Raw genomic sequence first — 21252 nt, 5'->3', positions numbered from 1 at the left:
GGAAACTGGGGATCCAATTGCACAAAGACTTATTGAGGCCAAGGCCTTGAAGCTTATTGACTAGTTTTGTGGGGGTGATGGTATTGAAGGTAGTGGATAAAGAGCATCCTGATGTATGCATCTTTGGTGTCCAGATGTTCCAGGGTTGAGTGAGGAGCCAATGAGATAGCACCTGCTGTGTATTTGTTGTGCTGGAAGGCAAAATGGTGCAGATCCAAGTCACTTGTCAGGCAGGAGCTGATATGTTTCATCAGTAATCTTGCAAAACATTTCATTACAGTAGATGTAAGTGCTACTGGAGAAGAGTCAATGAGACAAGTTACCATGATCGGCTTAGGCATCGGTTTTATGGACTTGGGCAGTCCCTGAGGATCGAGGGTGATTTTTTCCCTGTCCAGTTTTGTGGTTTCTGAGGTGATTAATTTGGCCAACGTGGGAACTTTGGGCGCATCCTAGAATATTTTCTTTGTCTGCCCAGTAGACTGGAGAAGCAAGAAACAGGATGTCTGTTTCAAAACTCAATACTGTCATTGATGCTACTAATTGTATCAGCATTTTATTTGACTATAAGACCATAATACATAGGAGCAGAACTAGGCCATTCAGCCCATCAAGTCTGTTCTGACATTCCATCATGGTTGATTTATCATGCCTCTCAACCCCATTCTCCTGCCTTCTCCCTGTAATCTTTGACACCCTGACTAATCAAAAACCTATCAAACTTTGCTTTAAATATGCCCAATGACTTGACCTCCGTAGCCATCTGTGGCAATGAATTCCACAGATTCACTACCCTCTGGATAAAGAAATTCCTCCTCCTCTCTGTTCCAAATGAACGTTTTTCTATTCTGAGGCTGTGCCCTCTGGTCCTAGACTCATCCACGATAGGAAACATCCTCTCCACGTGCATTCTATCTAAGCCTTTCAAAATTTGTTAGGTTTCAGTGAGATCCCACTTCTTTCTTCCATAAGCGCATAATTTGCTGTACAATCTTCACAAGATTACGAATCATTATCACATTGAGGTTTAGAATAATTTACACATTTTGTGTGTGGCACAGTGGATTTCTGGTGGAGCTGCTGCCTCACATCTCCGATGACTGTGGGTGTACCTACACCCCAGGGACTGCAGCGGTTCAAGAAGGCAGCTGATCACCACCTTCTCAAGGGCAACTAGGGATGGGCAATACATGCTGGCTTAGCTGGGGACGCCCACATCCCGTACATGAATAATTTTTTTAAAATCCTGGTTAAATCCTGATCTCCAGCTCTGTCTGCGTAGAGTTTCTATCCTTTCTTTGCCGGTCTTTGTGCGGTTTCTCCAGGTGCTCCAGGCTCCACCCCATCCCTCAGCACTTCCAAGTGAAAACAAATGTGCGGGTTTGAAATTCGCAATGTTGCCGGGTCTTGAGTTATAAGGAAAGTTTTAATAGAATCAGAATCAGGTTTATCACCGACATACATTATTCCTTTTGTGGCAGTAGTACGGTGTAATACATAAAATCTATAAGATATATGGAGTGCAAAAAGGAAAAAAAGAAATAGTGAGATAGTGCTCACATGCTGGTTCATTTAGAAATCTGATGGTGGGTGGGAAGAAGCTGTTTGTAAAACTTTGAGTGTGCATCTTCAGGCTCCTGTGCCTTCTCTCTTCTCCAAAGGGAAGTTTGGATATGTGCATGGAAGAGAGGGGTATGGAGGACTACGGTACAGGTGCAGGTCCACGGGACGAGGCAGAAGACCAGGCCAGCACAGACCAGATGGGCTGAAGGGTTTATTTGGTGCTGCAACAGCCTATTGCTCTACGAGCAGCAGGAGGGTAAAATGTGAAGAGTGCAGGTTTAGTGTACACGGGTACCTGGTCATTGTTATGATCTCAGTGCACCAGGGGCCTGGTTTCGCGCTGTGTACCTCTGTTGCTGAAAACATAGTATGACCAGGAAGCAGCTCTATGACTGGATTGGCAATTTAACTGAATGATTCGTATATTATACAGAGACTCAAAAGGGGAGAAAAGGCAGCACGTTCTTCTTTTCATTGCTCTCCAGATTGAAATAGGTTTGCTATCATGCAATCTGAGCAATTAACTGATGAAATAGTACAAAGGAATCAGAAATCAATGTGCAGAAACCTTTCATAACTATCACCTTTTAAGTGCTTTTTAATAAGATGAAACTTAGATGAATAAGCACTTAACCTTCAGGACTTGTCTAAGTATTCCAGTATGAATAATGTGTTTGATTCATGTTGGCGTGGGAGGGATTAAACAAAAGTAAAGATATAAACTTTAACAAAGTGCTTAACTTACCGATGGTGACTATCTGCTCTCATCCCTCCAGATAAAAGAAACAGGATGGTTATAAAACAGTTATAACATGAGATGGAAAACATAGGTGGCAATAACTATCAAACTAGAACATAGATCATAGAATATTACAGCTCAGTACAGGCCCTTCAGCCCATTATGTTATGTTGTCCTTTTAACTACTCTAAACTTAATCTAACCTTGCCCTTCCACACATCCCTCCATTTTTCTATCATTTATATGACTATCTAAGAGGTTCATAAATGTCCCTAATGTATCTGCCTCTAACACCACTCTGAGAAACCTGTTCCGCACCCACCACTCTCTGTGTAAAACACTTAACTCTGGCATCCCCCCTGTAATTTCCACCCAAACCCTTAAAGTTGTGCTCCCTAGTATTAGCTATTTCCACCCCGGGAAAATGTCTCTGGCTGTCCACCCAATCTCTACCTCTAATCATCTTGTTTACTGCTTTCAAGTCACCACTCATCCTCCTTCACCCCAAAGAGAAAAGCCTTAACTCACTCAATCGATCCTCGTAAGACACGCACTCTAATCTGGGCAGCATCCTGGTAAATCTCCTCTGCATCCTCTAGAAAGCTTCCACTTCCTTCCTATAATGAGGTGACCAGAATTGAACACAATACTCTAAGAAAGGTCTAACCAGGGTTTTATAGAGCTGCAACATTACCTCGCGACACTTGAAGTCAATCCCCCGACTAATGAAGGCCAGTGCACCATATGCCTTCTTAACCACCCTATCTACTTCAGCGGCAATTTTGAGGGATCTGTGGGTGTGGACCCTGAGTTTATCCACACTGCTAAGAACCCTGTCATTAACCCTGTACTCTGCCTTCAAGTTTGGTCTTCCAAAGAGAATCACTTCACACTTTTCCGGGTTGAATTCCATCGGATTGAAATTTTATGCTTCATCGCTAAAGAATGTATATCCAGTGTCCTAAAACGTAACCTGGTAAGGATGCAACACAGCAGTACAAGCATTTCAAGCGGCAAATGCAGTGTGTAATTGAGCATTAAGGATCAACTGTATTCACCAAATACATTTACATGCACACTGTTAGGAATTTTCTGTGATGTGTTGGTCAAAAAAACTACATTCAACAATTGTAAAGAGAAATGAATTACATAAAAATAATGTTAAAGTACACATAGGGAATAAAATGTGCATGAATACATAAATACCAGTATGAAGCTACAATGTAAACAATATTATAATAGGTGGTTTAAAGTGTTAACAGTGCACTTATATGCATTTCAGTGCAGATAAAAACATCTTTTTAAATTTAGAGATACAGCATGTTAACAAGATCTTTTGGCCCATTGAGCCTGCACCATCCAATTACACCTACAGTATGTGACTACTGTACATCTTTGGAGTGTGGGAGGAAACCAGAGCACACAAAGGAAACCCACACGGTCATGGGGAGAATGTACAAACTCCTCGCAGACAACAGTGGGATTTGAGCCTGGGTCACTGGTGCTGTGATAGCATTTTGCTAACAGCTACTCTACCATGCAGCCACATAGACAGAGCCAAAAAGGAAGTCCCACAACCAGCGAGTCTGACTGAGTCTGGCTGTGAACAATGATGGACAATTCAACAGTTGGTGACAGGAGGAAGCTCCAAGAACATCCCCTAAAGGCAGAAGCATTTAAAATCACACTCAGCCAAAAAGTGCTCAGCGAATGATCCACCTCAGCTTCTGCCTGCAATCTCCACCATCACAGCCACCTGTCCTCCACCAAACTGATTCACTCCATGTAATATCAAGAGCTGGCTGAAAGCTTTGGGTTCGGCAAAGATAATGGCAGCAGATTACATCCCAGCTGCAGCATAGAAGACCTGTGTGCCAGAAGTAGCCGGGCGTCAAACCAAGACGTATAGGTATTCTGGTATGTATCTGGCAATCTGGCAAGTTGACTCCGTATATTTGGTTCATAAGCCCCTGGATTAGTGAGGCTGGAAGTCCAGAACTAGCTTAACTTTTCATAAAAATCATTTTTTGCTGGAGCTGATAGAGCCTGTGATTTACAGTTTGGAGATCGTTTGAGTGACCCAGCACTTTGCTGCCTCAGGGAAGATTCCGGGAAGCGAGCGCGTACTCAGACAATCTTGATGCAAAGAAAGTTTGAGATGAGGCCCGAGCTGATGTTCGACTCCATTTCACCGAGTAAGGCGTCCATTAATCGCCGATTAAAGTTTTGAGGAAAAACAGAAACATAGAAAATAGGTGCAGGAGTAGGCCATTCGGCCCTTCGAGCCTGCACCGTCATTCAGTACGATCATGGCTGATCATCCAACTCAGAACCCTGTACCTGCCTTCTCTCCATATCCCCGATCCCTTTAGCCACAAGGGCTATATCTAACTCCCTCTCAAATATAGCCAATGAACTGGCCTCAACTGTTTCCTGTGGCAGAGAATTCCACAGATGCTGGCATTCATAGCAAGAGGATTCGAGTACAGGAGCAGGGAGGTACTACTGCAGTTGTACAAGGCCTTGGTGAGACCACACCTGGAGTATTATGTGCAGTTTCAGTCTCCTAATCTGAGGAAATACATTCTTGCCATAAAGGGGGTACAAAGAAGGTTCACCAGATTGATTCCTGGAATGGCAGGACTTTCATATGATGAAAGACTGGATCGACTAGGCTTATGCTCGCTGGAATTTAGAAGATTGAGAGGGGATCTTATTGAAACATATAAAATTCTAAAAGGATTGGACAGGCTAGATGCAGGAAGATTGTTCCCGATGTTGGGGAAGTCCAAAACGAGGGGTCACAGTTTGAGGATAAAGGGGAAACCTTTTAGGACCAAGATGAGGAAAAACTTCTTCACACAGAGAGTGGTGAATCTGTGGAATTCTCTGCCACAGGAAACAGTTGAGGTCAGTTCATTGGCTATATTTAAGAGGGAGTTAGATGTGGCCCTTGTGGGTACGGGGATCAGGGGGTATGGAGAGAAGGCAGGTACAGGGTTCTGAGTTGGATGATCAGCCATCATCGTACTGAATGGTGGTGCAGGCTCAAAGGGCCGAATGGCCTACTCCTGCACCTATTTTCTGTGTTTCTATGTTTCTATAATAATGCTGATTCTGCTGCTGAAGTATTAGAATTCCAGGAATCCATGGGCATTGTTATCATGACTGCTAGCCATTTACTCCTACCAGATATGCAGTACTGGGGCATATTCTTTTCATTGCATTCTCCGCCACATCTGCATTGCTTTAGTCACTAAGTCATGCCAGCTCCTAAATCAGAGGAAATTTGCCTTCCTTTTATGCACATAAACCAGGTTCAGTGAAGTTTTGAAAATACCACCTTCTCTTGATTTTGACACATTGTTAACTGATGGAAATTTTTAATGTTAAGGAAACAGGAGTAACAAATAATCAGAGTGATAATACACTCTCATGTGAGCCATGCAGAGCAAGAAGGTGGAAATATGTTCTTAAGTTTCTAGAGATAATGTCATTAATCTACAAAGAAATGGAAATTCTTTTGGAAGTTTGGAAACTTCTGAAGAAGAAATGGATTGCAAAAACTGTACAAAGTTATCGCCAGCTTTATAAACACAAGAGATTCTGCAGATGCTGCAATTCCAGAGTAATATACACAAAATACTGCAGGACCTCAGCAAGTCAGGCAGCATCTATGATGGGGGGATAAACTGTCAATGTTACACACCAAGACCTTTCATCAGGTCCTGTTGAAGATTCTCAGCCTTAAACAGTGACACCATATTCTTCTCCATAGATGCTGCCTGGCCTGCTGAAATTCTCCAGTATTTTGTGTCAGTTGCGATCCTGATGAAGGGTCTCAGCCCAAAATATCAACAGTTTATTCCCCTCGATAGATGCAACCTGACCTGCTGGGTTCCTCCAGCATTTTGCAGGTGCTGCCAGCTCTATAACTCTAGATGATTAATGTATCAAACATTGGTGACTTTAGTGCAACATCTGGGCTAGTGTGGGACACACTATATGTGGGTGTGTGTCCTGTAATATGTGTTCTGTGTCCTCAAAAGTGAGTCTGTAGATTGTAGAATCAATTCAGAGTTGAGTCAGTGAATTTATCCTCACAGGTTTGGGAGCTGATGGTTGAAAGTAATTACTCTTCCTGAACCTGGTGGTGTGGGACCTAAGGTTTCTGTGCCTCCTGCCTGATGGTAGCAGTGAGAAGAGAGCATGGCCTGGATGGTGGGGGACCTTGATGATGGATGGTTTTTTGAGCAAGCGTTCTATGTAAATTACCTGGTATGTTGGTTGATAGTGGTTCAACAGCATCTCAAACACAACATATCTCAATATAGTCAGTGACAAGAAGCCCACCTGATTGGTGTTCCATCCATTTCATTCCCTCCACCATTTGTGTTGCAATGTGCACCACCTTCAAAATTCCTGACAGCAACTCATCATTGCTTCCTTAATAATATATTCCAAACCTGCAAACCAGGTGCATGGGAGCAAGCTCCATGGTTTCCTACCTCGTCGCTAGCAGAATCCTCAAACTCACTGTCAAACGTTGTTATGAATGGGCCTTCACTACAAAGTCAGAGATGCAAGCTCACCACCATCACCACCACGGTGTGAGGAGAAGATAGAGGGCGCTGAGCGTGCGCAGCTCTCCGGTGAAAAATCATGTCGTATCTGTTAAATAGGGGCCGTGAACAATTCTGATTTGATGGAGAATGGACGTGAAATCACAGAGGAACATCTGGAGAAATTTCTGAATCGCCCGTCTGCTGCTGTCGTTACTGTGTGGTCGGGAATCTTTCGGAGGGTAGGCCTCAAAATCCCCGGCCTTGTCTGCTTTTGGTGACCGAGAAAGAGCTCGAATCGCTCGGACAGAGATGAGGCTCAGTACTCGGTGTTGGAGAGCTGATCAGAGCTCGAAGTTCAGATGACTCAGAGTCGGATTGTGGTCGGCATGGCAGGGAGAGTTCTTCCTTCTGCTGTCTGCGTGAGATGTGGGATATTTGAGAAACTTTGAACTTTACTGTGCTCATGGACTTTCTTCATCAAGTTATGGTATTGTGCACTGTTGTAACTATATGTTATAATTATGTGGTTTTGTCAGTTTTTTCAGTCTTGGTTTGTCCTGTGTTTTGTGATACCACACCAGAGGAAATAATGTATCATTTCTTAATGCGTGCATAACTAAATGACAATAAAAGGGGACTATGTGTCTTCATAATCTAATCTTCTCAAAGCTGCTTAGTGCAGAGCAAATACATGATGGGTTTGCAAATGGCTCCCCCGTCCTGTAAATGAGTGAAAAGAACAATACCGGAAGAGTCACAGAGTAATTCAACATAGATTTCAACTTCAGCCCAACTGGTTCATGCTGACCACATTGCCCACCAGCTAGTCCCATTTTCCTGTGCTTGGCACACACAACAACAAGCCCATATACCTATCCAAGTGCTTCTTAACCGATACTACTGTACCCGTCTCAACCATTGGCTTTGGCAGCTTGTTTCATATACTCACCATCCTCAACCTCTGTGTGAAAAAGTTGTCTCTCAAGTCCTTTCTAAATCTACAAGGACAGGTGTGTAAAAAGGGCCCGAAGGATCATTGGGTACCCGAGCCATCCCAACCACAATCTATTCCATCCGGGAAGCAGTACCGTAGCATAAAAGCCAGGACCAACAGGGTCCAGGACTGCTTCTTCTACCAGGCCATCAGAGTGATGAACTCACGCTGATTTGAGTGTACTCTATATTACATTGACTGTTCTATTTATTATAAATTACTATGATTGCACATTGCACATTTAGATGGAGACGTAACATAAAGATTTTTACTCCTCATGCATGTGAAGGATGTAAGGAATAAAGTCAAGTCAATTCAAAATTTATGCCCAATTGTTTGGACTTGCCAAACCTGGGGAAAGAGCTATTACCATCCACTGATCAGTGCCCTTCATAATTTTAAACATTCTATAAAGTAGTCATTAAAAGTAGCCATTATTCACATTATGGTTGCAAACAATAGCCTAACACTGGTTTTGAGTAAGGTAAGGAAAGGAATAAATACATACAAAACTATTATTGGGAACATATAAAATCAATAATTAAACAAGTTGCTTCTTCTGAGATGAGATTCATGTGATTGACTTTACATGGCTTGTGATTTGAACTCCCAAAAGCCCTCTAGTCCTAAGAAGTTTAAGAACTTGACAATATTATTACAAGTTAGTTTTAGTTTCAAAGTGTGTGGAGTCTAATGGAAGCCATGCCTGATGTCACTGGTGACCTCTGTCTATTTTGAGAATATTTGGCATTAACATCACACATGCTTAAAAGCTCTGACCTGCAGCAATGCCAAGTCTGTGATGCTCATGACATTTATTTGGATGAAGGGAATCAGAAGTTATTGCTTAATCATCTCTCGTGCAAAGGTGAAATCAGATAAAAAAAAAGTCATATCATTTGACAGAATATTATTTGGATGTGTGACAACTCAATCTGAGCTATCAATTGCAAACTGAAAAGTTAAACAGAAGTGGCCAGATGAATTCTGCAACATTCTGGAGTGTTCTGAAGCTAAAAGACAGAGAGTCACTGGGATTGTTTAAAGTGGAGGCTGATCGGCTCTTGATTCATCATAATCATCATTATGTGCCATGCTATGTGATGTAGATAACTATGGTCTGTGATCTTCAATGTTCTTGGCAATTATTTCTACAGAAGTGATTTGCCATTTCCTTCTTCTGGGCAGTGTCTTTACAAGACAGGTGACCCCAGCCATTATCAATAGTTTTCAGAGATTGTCTGCCTGATGTCAGTGATCGCGTAACCAGGACTTGTGATCTGCACCAGCTGCTCGTACGACCATCCACCACCTGCTCCCATGGCTTCACGTGACCCTGATCGGGGGCTAAGCAGGTGCTATACCTTGTCCAAGGGTGACCTGCTGGGCAGCGGAGGGAAGGAGCACCTCACACTTCCCTTGGTAGAAGCGTATCTCCACCCCAACACCTCTTGATTACTAGTAGTGTCTAAGGTTATGAGCAGAAGGCAGGAGAAAGGAGTTGAGAGGGATAATAATTCATCCTTGATAGAATAGGGGAACAGACTCAATGGGCCAATGGGCCTAATTCTGCTCCTGTGTATCATGTCTTATTCCAGCGCGAACATAGTATGCTCACAATGCTCAGCAGAACATCACAGAACAGGGAAAAACAGACCATAACAAGCAACAAAACAACAACAGCAAAACAAGCCCCTTCCCTCCTGCCCAAAATTGCAGAACAGGCCATTGAACACATCCTCCTCTTTCCATCTATGCTTGGCATAGATTACAGCCACACACAGACATTTCATATGTGTTGGAAAATAAACGATTTGTTGGTTATTGCCTTCAATAATATGGTTTGGATACACATAGCAAACATGTGAACTGTTCTAGCCTGATCTTAATTAAACCAGTTTGCTACAGATTGGTTGGCCTTTTCTGTACATGCTACATGAATCCTGCTGCTTGCCAAAGCCAGGTATTATTGAACCTCTAGCTTGTGAGCAGACTACAAACCAAATGAGGCTTGTAAATCGCTGCAATGTTTCAGACTTCAAAGAGCTGATTTATTTTAAGCTCACTCAAGACCAAGATCAGGAAAAAAAAAAATCTTCTATTTTCCTTATGTAATGTTACAAAAAAAGCAATTTTGGCCATAATCTTACTGGAAAGACAACATTGTAGTAAGAAGTCAAAAATGTTTTCTCTGGCCAAAGTGGCAGGTAGTAACTGTCCGCAGAAAGTGTTTTGCCAACTGTGATCCGGATGACGGATGCATATTTTTGATTCAATACAAAATAAGGTTCCACTTCTGTGACATTGAGCACTGATAGTGCTGGCTTCAATTAGATGAACAAGCTGTTTTGTTGGACTTAATCCCAGCGATTTCCCCAAAGGACAGAACTGTGGAGGCAGAGGACAGAACATGTGCAGAAGGGAAGCAAAGGAAAGGGTGGTCAGCTTCCAGTTCCTGGTGTCAACATCTCTGAAGATCTATCCTGGGCTCAATACATTGATGCAATTACAAAGAAGGCACACCAGCCGCCATATTTCATTAGGAGTTTGAGGAGATTTGGTAACTCTCCAAGGACTCTGGCAAATTTCTACCGACGTACCATGGAGAGCCCGCTAACTGGTTTCATCACCATCTGGTATAGAGGGGACGCTGCATGGGATCAGAAAAAGCTGCAAAGGACTGTAAACTCAGCCACCTTCATCGTGGACACTGGCTCCTCCACCATCGAGAACACCTTCGAAAGGTGATGCCTCAGGAAGGCAGCGTCCATCACTAAGGACACTGACCTTCCAGAACATGCTCCCCTCTCATTACCACCATCAGGGAGGGCGTACAGGAGCCTGAAGATGCTCACTTAATATTTTATGAATAGTTTCTTTCCCTCCGCCATCAGGTTTCTGATTGGCCAATGAACCCATGAAAAATACCTCATGTTTTTTACACAACACACACACACACACACACACACACACACACACACACACACAGTAACTTATATAATTTTTATGTACGGCTTCTACAAAACAACAGATCTCACAACACAAGTCAGTCATAACAACCCTGATCTGATTCTGATTCTGAAAACGTTGGCTTCTCACACACAGGACCACTATCTGTCCCGTGACTGAGGTTTGTACAGCCTGTGAAGGCACTGTGTAGACATGTGAACTGGCCAGGAAAGCTCCTGTGCCTGCTTCATGCTTGTTTTAAAAATGAGTCCATTGTTTGGCGGATAAGTTTCATGTCAGCTGCATGGGTTGACATTTATCTTGTTATGAACACTTGTCAAATTTGCTGATTTACTATTAAACATTTAATAATTTAATAATAAAAAATGAAAAAATTAAGTAAATAAGTACATAGGGTTTGGATAATTATGTCTGCGGGCAGGAACAAGCATGAACAAATTGGGATATAAGCACCTACAATGGTTGGTATATAGGCTTGTATGCAACATTTTGGACCAGTGGAAATGGTCCAGAAGGGTTGTATGGAAACTATTATTACCATTTTTCTTAACAACTATTTTCATTACTTAGCCTAATAGGTTAGATTTACCACAGCACATAATTATCTATTTAAATGTTTATTTTGCTTTTATAACATCTCAATGTGTACTTAAGAATGTATAAATAATTGTAGTTTTATACATATAAAAAAATGGAAAAGGTTATATGTGTGAAAAAAGTACATGATAATTGTGAACTCCTTATCCAAATAAAAATAAAATTAAAAAAAAAACATTTAATAATGGAACTTCAGCCTTTCATCTTGAGTTAATCTCACCTCTGTAGACACTAACTACAGATCATAAACTTAGGAATTAAACACTCAGTAGCCACTTTATGAGGTACCACCTGTACCTGCTAAAGTGGCCACTGAACGTATGTTCATGGTCTTCTGCTGCCGTAGCCCATCCACTCAAGGTTTGACATGTTGTGCATTCAGAGATGCTCTTCTGCATCCCATTGTTGTAACACGTGGTTATTTGAGTTACTGCCACCTTCCTGTCAGCTTGAACCAGTCTGGCCATTCTCCTCTGACCTCTCTCATTAACAAATGTTTTCACCCACAGAGCTGATGCTCACTGTTTTTGTTTTGCTTTCACACCATTCCTTGTAAACTCTAGAGACTGTTGTGCGTGAAGATCCCAGGAGATCAGCAGTTTTTGAGAGACTAAAAACACTCCGAATGACACAAGCAATCATTCAACGGTCAAAGTCACTTACATGGCATTTCTTCCCCAGTCAGATGTTTGGTCTGAACAACAACTGAACCTCTTGACCATGTCTGCATCCTTTTATGTATTGAGTTGCTACCACATGATTGGCTGATTAGATATTTGCATTAATAAGCAGGCATAAAGGTGTACCTAATAAGTGGCCACTGAGTGCATTTTGCAGTGGAAACTATTAAATAGAATATCAAGTGCAAGGTTGCTTTACAATTTCTGCAGATGTTTAAAGGCTACGCCGTGAAAACCTTACCCTCCATTATCCATTTCACTATCCAGTCCTTCAGTAGGTAGAATCTGAGATTTACAGTGGAACCACATTAAAGTGCCCACTTAAATTCAAACCCAGAGTATGCAGAGACCCAATCAGGGTTTTGCGAAGAATATATCTTCAGGGAGTATTCAGAGAAGCGAATTCAGGAGCTTTGTGAAGAGTAGACATGTATTAAGTAAGATTAATTTATACCATCTTCTGGGGACTTTGAAAGTTTATCACAGAACAAATTCACACGTTCGCAGCCAGCTCGCAATATGAAAAAATATCTGTAAGGCTGTTAGATCAGTCTGTGACTGTTCACACGGACTATCAGAATCAACACTATTTCTGGCCTGATACAGGTTCAGATTGATTTACTTACCACATGTACATCAAAACATACAGTGGGGCATCATGGTAGCGTAACAGTTAGCACGACACTACAACATCTCAGGCTGTCGGAATTCGGAGTTCAATTCTGACTCTGTGGGCTTCCTTCCTGTGTTCGAGTTTCCTTGCACTGTCCAAAGATATACTGGTTAGTAGGTTCATCAGTCATTGCAAACTTTCCTGTGATTAGGCTAGGGTTAAATTGGTGGGTTGCTTGGATGCAGCTTGTTGGGCCAGAAGTGTCTGTTCCTATCCCTAAATAAATATACAAACAAACAAATAAATAAATAGCAAACATGAGGAAATCAGGAGATGCTGGAATTTCAAGCAACACACATAAAATGCTGGTGAACACAGCAGACCAGCCAGCATCTCTAGGAAGAGGTACAGTCGATGTTTCGGGCCAAGCCCCCTTGTCAGGACTAACTGAAAGAAGAGATAGTAAGAGATTTGAAAGTGGGAGGGGGAGGGAGAGATCCGAAATGATAGGAGAAGACAGGAGGGCTTAATTGGAAGAATTATGTGCAATTCTGGTCACCAACCTGGAGGAAAGATATCAAGAAATTGAAAGACCAAGAGAAAGCTTGCAACAATGTTGCCAGGACTTGAGACCATGTGTTTTAGGGAAAAGTTGAATAGGAGTGTAGAAAATTGAGAGAAGATTTGATAGAGGTACACAAAATTATGAAAGGTTTTTTCCACTGAGATTGGGTGAGACTACAACTAGAGGTCATGGGTTAAGGGTGAAAGGTAAAATGAGGGGTATCTTCTTCACTCAGAGGGTGGTGAGAGTGTGGACTGAGCTGCCAGTGCAAGTGGTGGATACAAGTGCGATTTCAACGTTTAAGAGAAGTTTAGATAAGTACATGGATGGGAGTGGTGTGATCGATTTGACTAGACAGAATACAGTTCAGCATGGAGTGGATGGATCGAAGGGCCTATTTCTGTGCTATAGTGTTCTATGACTCTATGAATCTATATCCCTTTCAAGGACTTGGTCGCCCTTGTCCCAATGGTCATTTCTCAGTTGAACATTGCCACCAATAACTGAACGGCTACATATACATTCAACTCTAACTTGTGGGTACCTATGTCGATAAGGTAACAGATATATTATATAAAATAACATTTATAGCAATTTTTTTTTATAGAGGTAGAGTGTGGAATCAGACCTTGCGGCCCTTCGAGCCACGTCACCCAGCAATCCCCTGATTTGACCCTAGCCTGATCACGGGACAATTTGCACTGACCAATTAAAAAACATAGAAACATAGAAAATAGGTGCAGGAGTAGGCCATTCGGCCCTTTGAGCCTGCACCGCCATTCAGTACGATCATGGCTGATCATCCAACTCAGAACTCTGTACCTGTCTTCCCTCCATACCCCCGATCCCCTTAGCCACAAAGGCCATATCTAACTCCTTCTTAAATATAGCAATGAACTGGCCTCAACTGTTTCCTGTGGCAGAGAATTCCACAGATTCACCACTCTCTGTGTGAAGGAGTTTTTCCTAATCTCAGTCCTAAAAGGCTTCCCCTTTATCCTCAAACTGTGACCCCTCGTTCTGGACTTCCCCAACATCGGGAATGATCTTCCTGCATCTAGCCTGTCCAATCCCTTTAGGATTTTATACGTTTTAATAAGATTCCCCCTTAATCTTCTAAATTCCCATGAGTATAAGCCTAGTCAATCCAGTCTTTCATCATATGAAAGTCCTGCCACCCCAGGAATCAATCTGGTGAACCTTCTTTGTACTCCCTCTATGGCAAGGATGTCTTTCCTCAGATTAGGGGACCAAAACTGCACACAATACTCCAGGTGTGGTCTCACCAAGGCCTTGTACAACTGCAGTAGTACCTCCCTGCTCCTGTACTCGAATCCTCTCGCTATAAATGCCAGCATACCGTTCGCCTTTTTCACCGCCTGCTGTACCTGCATGCCCACTTTCAATGACTGGTGTATAATGACACCCAGGTCTCGTTGCACCTTTCCTTTCCCTAATCGGCCACCATTCAGATAATAATCTGTTTTCCTGTTTTTGCCACCAAAAACCTACCAACGGGTCCAACTTTGGACTGTGGGACAAAACCAGAGCACCCGGAGGAAACCCATGGGATCACAGGGAGAATGTACATGTTCCTTACAGGAATTGAACCTGGGTTGCCTGTATCATAAAGCATTGTGTTGAACATTATGCTACCGCTGCATACAAGAAATTGTAAAGTACATCTAAGATAAATGATTGCACCTTATAAATTGATTATTTTGGTAGCTGTTCCACAAGGAATGTAGGAAATTTAAGTGAGTTTCAATAATCAAATAATTTTCATAGATGTGTATGGTATAAACTTAGATTATCATGAATATGTTCTGAAACACTTTGTAATAGTACCATAAGCATATTTTTGTTATAATTATGCTGTATTTCTTAAAATATATTGTACAGTGTTGTATATGAAACATACACTTGGCGGTCATTTTATCAGGTACACCTGTACACCTGCTCATTAATGCACATATCTAATCAGCCAATCATGTGGCAGCAACTCAATGCATAAAAACATGCAGACATGGTCCAGAGGTTCACTTGTGGTTCAGACCAAATATCAAAATGGGGAAGAAATGTGATCTAAGTGACTTTGACCATTGAATGATTACTGGTGCCAGATGGGGTGGTTTGAGTATCTCAGGATTTGCTAATCTCCTGGGGTTTTCACACATAGCAGTCTCTAGAGTTTACAGAGGATAGTGCGGTAAACAAAACATCCAGTGAGTGGCAGTTCTGTGGGTGAAAATACCTTGTTAACGAGAGAGGTCAGAGGAGAATGGCCAGACTGGTTCAAGCTAGCAAGAAGACAACAGTAACTCAAATAACCACACGTTACAACTGTGGTGTACAGAAGAGCATCTTTGAATGTACAGCATGTTGAATCTTGAAGTGGATGGGCTACAGCAGCATAGGACACCGAACATACACTCGCTGGCCACTTCATTAGGTACAGGAGATACCGAATAAAGTGACCACTGAGTGTGTGAAGAGATGCTTGCCCAGAGTGCCAGGTCTAGATCGGACTTTTGTCAGAGGCTCAGTACAAGGAGTGTGTTTGATTTGAATTACATAGCTGTTGGACTTTATTCAAATCTTTTATGTGTAAACAGCCCATAGTAAAGAGGCAATGAAATTGAAAGCAGTTGTGTAAAGTGTGATTGAAAAGAAAGCCTTTTAAACAGATGGCTAACTGATAGCATCTCCCTAAATTAGACAGAAACAATGTTTAAAAACCTGGAAACAATTTTGACTAATGTTCTTGGAATTCTGGATTCCATATTCCGATTTTGATGTACCAGAACAAAAACACAAGGTAAATGTCCAAATACACTTGTCTTAATGCAAAACAGAATTACTTCTCAAATATTCCTTTCTCAAACTCTTTTACATAGTTTATTTAAGCAAGTAAACATTTAAAAGTTCATATGACATTGGAACATAATTTAGGCCATTTGGCCTATGGAGTTCTCTCCCCATTCCATCATGGCTGATTTATTATCCTGCTAAACACCATTCTCCTGCCTTCTCCCTATAACCTGTGATGCCCTGTCTAATCAAGAACTTATTGATTAAACATGGGATTAATGAGTAAAACTGTTTCAATCCAACATTGCTAAGGCATTGGTGGTGCGAGACCGTAGAAGTTGCTGGACTAGTGGATGTTTCTGCCATTAATTCATCAACAAACTTTCTCACTTACTGTTTTTAAAAATATTACACAGTAGTATAATTGATTTTCTGGTGAACACAGTAAGTTTAAAGCAAACTCAGGAAATGACTACCCACTGGGTTTCAAGAAAACAGGGCCAAATTCAAAGTTCAAAGTATATTTATTATCAAAGTTTGCATATGTCAACATAAACAACACTGAGATTCATTTTCTTGTGCGCATTCACAGTAAATCTAAGAAACACAATCGAATCAATGAAAGATCGCACATAACAAGATGGCCAAACAAGCAATGTTCAAAAGGCAACCATAAGACCATAAGACATCAGAGCAGAATTGGGCTATTTGGCCCATCGATTCTGTTCTGCCATTTCATCATAGCAGATCCATTTTCCCTCTCAACCCCAATATCCTGCCTCTTCCCCATAATTTTTCTTGCCCTAACTAATCAAGAACTTATCAACCTCTGTCTAAATACACCAATTACCTCCCCTCCGCAGCCACTTGTGGCAACAAATTTCATAGACTCACCTATCTCTGTCTACAGAAGTTCCTCCTCATCTCCATTCTAAATGGACATCCCTCAGTATTGAGGCTGTGCTCTCTGGTCCTAGACTCCCCCTCTATAGGAAACATCCTCTCCATATCCACTTCTGTCTAGACCTTTCAACATTCAATAGGTTTCAATGAGAGTCCCCCCACCCCGCCACCTCATTCTTCTGAATTCCTATGAGTACAGACACAGAGCCATTAAACATTCCTCATATGATAACCTTTTCATTCCCAGAATAATTCTCATGAACTTCTTTTGAATCCGCTCCAATGTCAGCACATCCTTTCTAAGATAAGGGGCCCAAAACTGCTCACAATATTCCAAGTGAGGCCTCACCAGTGCTTTATAAAGTCTCAACATTATATTCTAGCTTTTATATTCTAGTCTTCTTGAAATGAATGCTAACATCGCATTTTCCTTCCTCACCACAGTCTCAGCCTGCAAGTTAACTTTTAGGGAATCCTGCGCAAGGACTCCCAAGTCCCTTTGCACCTCATATTTTTGAATTTTATGCCTGTTTAGAAATAGTCTACTCTTTCATTCCTCCAACCCAAGTGCATGATCATACATTTCACAATGATATATTCCACCTGCCATTTCTTTGCCCATTCTCCTAATCCGTCTAAGTCCTTCTGCAGCCCCTCTGCTTCCTCAACACTACCTCCCCTCTATATGTCTTTGTATCGTCTGCAAACTTGGCCACAAAGCCATCAATTCTGTCATCCATATCACTGACATATAAGATAAAAAGCAGTCCCAAAACAGACTACTAGTCACCGTCAGCCAAGCAGAAAAGGCGTCCTTTATTCCCTCTGTTTGCCTCCTGCCAATCAGCTATATCAATCTATTCATGCTAGTATTTTTTCTGTAATACCATGGGCTCTTATCTGGTTAAGCAGCTCATGTGTGGCACCTTATCAAAGGCCTTCTGAAAATCCAAGTACACAACCTCCACCAGTTCTTCTTTGTTTATACTTCTTGTTATTTCCTTAAAGAATTTCAATAGATTTGTCAGGCAATATTTCCCTTAAGGAAACCATACTGACCGGCCGGTTTGATCATGTACCTCCAAGTATCCTGAGACCTCATCCTTAATAATCAACTCCAACATCTTCCCTGCCACTGAGGTCAGACTAACTTCTGCCTCCCTCTCTTCTAGAAGAGTAAAATAACATTTGCAATTTTCCAGTCCTCCGGAACAATTCCAGAATATCGTGATTCTTGAAAGATCATTACCAAAGCCTCCACAATGTGCCAAGCCATGTCTTTCAGAACCCTGGGGTAAAGTCCATCTCGTGCAGGGTGACTTATTTACCTTCGGCCCTTTCAGCACCTTCTCCTTAGTAACAGCAATTGCACTCAGGTTCTGGAACTTCCCGATGCTGCAGTGAAGACTGATTCAAAATACGTATTCACTCCAGCGTTTCCTTGTCCCCAATTACTGGCTCTCCAGCATCATCTTACGCTGCTCCGATATCTACCCTCACCTCTCTTTTACTCTTTATATACCTGAAAACACTTCTGGTATCCTCTTTGATTTATTGGCTACCTTACCTTCATATTTCATCTTCTCTGACCAACGAACTGTGCAAATACAAAAACCAAAAAAAAACCAATAAATAAATAAACAATAAATATCATGAACATGAGATGAGGAGTCAGTGAAAGAGAGGCCATAGTTTGTGGGAACTGGTCAGTGTTGGAGTAATTGAAGTTGAGGGAGTGAGGGAGTCCGGGAAGTGGGGCTGTAGGTGGTGCGGGAAGTGGGGCTGTAGGTGGTGCCGGAAGTGGGGCTGTAGGTGGTGCGGGAAGTGGGGCTGTAGTTGGTGCGGGAAGTGGGGCTGTAGTTAGTGCGGGAAGTGGGGCTGTAGTTAGTGCGGGAAGTGGGGCTGTAGTTGGTGCGGGAAGTGGGGCTGTAGTTAGTGCGGGAAGTGGGGCTGTAGTTAGTGCGGGAAGTGGGGCTGTAGTTAGTGCAGCAAATGGAGTCCCAGTGAGGTTCAATAGAATGTGAGAAACAAAGTCCCGGTTAGTTTAAAAGAAACGTTAGCAACAAGGTAAATAAGGCAAATTTAAAGCAACACACATCAATAGATTTCAATAAGTACATTTAATGTCAGAGAAATGTATACAATATACATCCTGAAATACTTTTTCTTTGCAAACATCCACGAAAACAGAGGGGTGCCCCAAAGAATGAATAACAGTTGAATGTTAGAACCCCAAAGCCCCCCACAGCTCCCCCTCCCATGTGTAAGCAGCAGCAAAGCAATGATCCCCCCTCCCCCACCAGCAAAAAAGTATCAGCACCCCCCCCCCACGAGCACTCAAGCGTACAGCAAAGCATCAATAAAGACACAGACTTGTAGTACCCCAAAGACTACTCATTCACCTGGTAATTCAACATACCACAGGCTCTCTCTCTCCTTAATAAGAGAAAAAGAGATGACCCCATTTCACAGTGAGACTGATTTATGGTGTGAGAAGTCTGTTGCGTCACTTTTTCCGAGTTCTGTGCCATTGGGCACACAGCCAACAGTAAGCCCACTTCTTCGGATCTTCCTTGTTCTGCCGCGACGCATCGGTTGTCGTTGGCACCAGCCTTGAATCTGTCCGCCTCCAGAGCCACGAAAATCCGGCACCCTGAAGGCACGCTAGTCTTGTAGGCTGTGTCCTTGGGATATCAAAAAGCGGCCGGTCACGAGGCCCTGAGAGCGGGTCCCATTCCCATAAAGAACCAAAGTCAGACTGTAATTCCAGGTCAGGGTCGTCAAAAAAACTTGGAAGGGAAAAAAAAGAGGTATCAAATATAGAAATAAAGCTGCTTCCAAAGAAACAAGCAAAGGCTCGTCATTTCGCACCCTCATCACTCAGCTCCACCTTCTCCATCTTAAGGAACGCCAACATGTTTGTCATCCATATGGTCTTGGTTTAACACCCGAGGCAGGGTTTGGGATGTAACGGGCAAAACACCAGCAATATGTCATTCAGAGGCTCAAGGTCGAAAGTAGAGTTCTTTCTCATTCAGACACGAAGATGGCATGGTTCATATAAAACTTATTGGTGCCTGATGTTGAGAGTCAGAGTAACAGTCAAGTATTAACATCACTCAGCTGGCAAAGCGGAAACTGCCAGAAGAAACATAAATATCATTTAAAAAAAGGAAGAAATGATGTTAGTGTTTCAGGAGTTGAGGTATCCTCAGTATAATACAAGATGGTGGAGGAACTTAGCAGGTCAGGCAGCATCTATGAAGGGGAATAAACAGTCGATGTTTCAGGACGAGACCATACTTCAGGGCTTGAAATGAAGGGAGTAGTAGCGAGGATAGGAATGTGGGGGGAGGAGGAGTACAAGCTGGCAAGTGATTGGTGAGAGCAGGTGAGGGGCAAGGTCAATGTGTGGGGGAGGGGTGGTGAAGTGAGAAACTGGGAGAACGTAGGTGGAAAAGTTAGGAGAGGAGAGTGGACCATGGGAGAAAGAGAAGGAGGAGAGGCACCAGAGGGATATGATGGAATCTTCGCCCTTCATTTCCAGTCCTGATGAAGGGTCTCAGCTCAAAATGCCAAATCTTTATTCCTCTCTATAAATGCTGCCTGACCTGCTGAGTTCCTCCACTGCATGCTTAACCTGGGAATGTAACTATTTTGTCATTGTATGCCACAGCAAAACTATCTTGTGAGAAAACATCTGCAGCATCTTTTGTGTTTATTAACATCATATCAAAGACTTGCAAAGTTAATTCAGGTGCCATAAAGAAGGTAATTTCCTTTCAAGAGTTTGAAGAGGGACGATAACTTGACGTCACTTGGGAAAGGGTGAGCACACACTTAAGCAACTAACCAATTATCTATTTATCTAGAGATCCAGCACAGCCACAGGATTTCCTGGTCCACGAGTCCGCACAGTCACGTGACCAACCCACCTACTAACCCACGTGGGAGGAGACTGGAGCAGCCGGAGGAAACTCACACGGTCACGGGGAGAATGTACAAACTCCTGACAGACAGTGCTGGGAATATTATCATTGCAAAGTTGTTCCTTTCACCTGGAGTTCTGATGGAAATTCCCTTCTGCCACCACAGCCAGGATTTCCCTTGTTAGCTACTAAGGGCTGTCTCAGGCGGACAGGATTTGACTGGAGATCTACCTGGACAAGGGTTGAGGCCTGAACCAGCAGAACAGACCTGGTTCAGACTCGGATGCCTCTTCAGCCTGTAACTTTGGAAAAGCTCCATCTGG

General features: G+C 42.5%; 1 long non-coding RNA gene across 1 annotated transcript in view; it reads left to right on the top strand.

The window, feature by feature from the left end:
• LOC134357667 (uncharacterized) overlaps positions 1-20944 on the top strand; it is a 70078-nt gene extending 49134 nt beyond the window's left edge. Inside the window, exon 3 of the long non-coding RNA XR_010020692.1 lies at positions 20873-20944. This is a non-coding gene — a long non-coding RNA (uncharacterized LOC134357667). The remainder of the gene's footprint in view (positions 1-20872) is intronic.
• The last annotated feature ends 308 nt before the right edge of the window (positions 20945-21252 follow it).

This window comes from Mobula hypostoma, chromosome 17, assembly GCF_963921235.1.
Source record: "Mobula hypostoma chromosome 17, sMobHyp1.1, whole genome shotgun sequence".
Taxonomy (NCBI): domain Eukaryota; kingdom Metazoa; phylum Chordata; class Chondrichthyes; order Myliobatiformes; family Myliobatidae; genus Mobula; species Mobula hypostoma.
The sequence above is the reverse complement of the archived record's forward strand: the minus strand, read 5'-3'. Positions and strand labels throughout refer to the sequence as shown.